This window comes from Penaeus monodon, chromosome 24 (genome assembly GCF_015228065.2).
Source record: "Penaeus monodon isolate SGIC_2016 chromosome 24, NSTDA_Pmon_1, whole genome shotgun sequence".
In the NCBI taxonomy this organism is placed as follows: domain Eukaryota; kingdom Metazoa; phylum Arthropoda; class Malacostraca; order Decapoda; family Penaeidae; genus Penaeus; species Penaeus monodon.
In genome coordinates this window covers 23,359,026-23,360,101 of record NC_051409.1, presented here as the reverse complement: position 1 = coordinate 23,360,101, position 1,076 = coordinate 23,359,026, and the positions used below count along the sequence as shown (strand labels likewise).

General features: G+C 37.9%; 1 pseudogene; it reads right to left on the bottom strand.

The window, feature by feature from the left end:
• Window positions 1-6: 6 nt before the first annotated feature.
• Window positions 7-1,076, bottom strand: part of LOC119588652 — a 3,293-nt pseudogene continuing 2,223 nt past the window's right edge.

The window sequence follows — 1,076 nt, the reverse complement described above, 5'->3', positions numbered from 1 at the left end:
CGAAAATCAGTGGAAAAGGTATGTGAATATAAAAATTCACAGAGATGTAGCTCAAATAATTTGTTCCTAGTTCTTTATCGAAATTACATCAGTGTTACTTTTCTACATTTGACCAATGTTTGTCTAGAAATTTTCTTTAAATAATATTTAAAATTCAAGTATCTCAATTAACAAGCCATTGCAAATCTATTGAATTAATGGTGTATAAATCATATAAAAATTTGCTTCATAGAGGATCTCATTAAACTTGCATAGGATTAAAGAAGAATTTCTTGGTGAAGCCAAAGTACCTCAATTCGGGTAAGAAACTAGGAGAGCTCTCATTGTACTCTTTCAGGAAATTCTCTGTAAAAATCACAAAGTTCCTGGTCAGCAGCATGCTCTGCCAAAGTGCGACACAAACACCAGTTAAAGGCTGTTCCTTTCCCATTCGGGATGCAGTTGAGACCAATGCTGTTGGAATAGATACAAACCATGTCGCTGAGGGGATCTGTCAACCGCTTCACTTTTAGAGTTTCACTGCTTGAAGTCGTTATAACTTCACTCAGGTTTGTACAAGTTAAGATGAAGAGTTTAGGTTTGTTAGTGAGCTGAGGACAATCTGAATCTTTGAAGAGATTTAAGAATAGTCGATGTCTACAGATTCATATCGGACGTAAGAATCTTCCTGTCATTATACTATAACCAGAAATGACAAATATAGCACATCCGACGTCTGTTAGCTCATCAGCATCCGAATATTTTCAGACTTCCTTCGTTTGCTGAGCCGTGGGTGACGAGTGTGTTTCACACACGTATCCCATTTTGCCAAATACATCTGACATAATGCGAGCATCGTAGTCGAGTTGCTGAAGGTTCAGGTCGGATCTGTCCTTGAAAGAACTGAAGTTGAAGATGCGAACAAAGCCTCGTGCATTTTTGTCCATCTTGTACGCATCAGCACCTCCTTGCACTGTCGTTGCATGTCTCACGTGAAACTGTCGTGTGGGCACCTGAAATTAAAAGATGTTTGTCCTTAGTGGAATGTAAAGCAATGAAGGAATTTACTTCAACATAAAAAATAGTTATACAGTCTT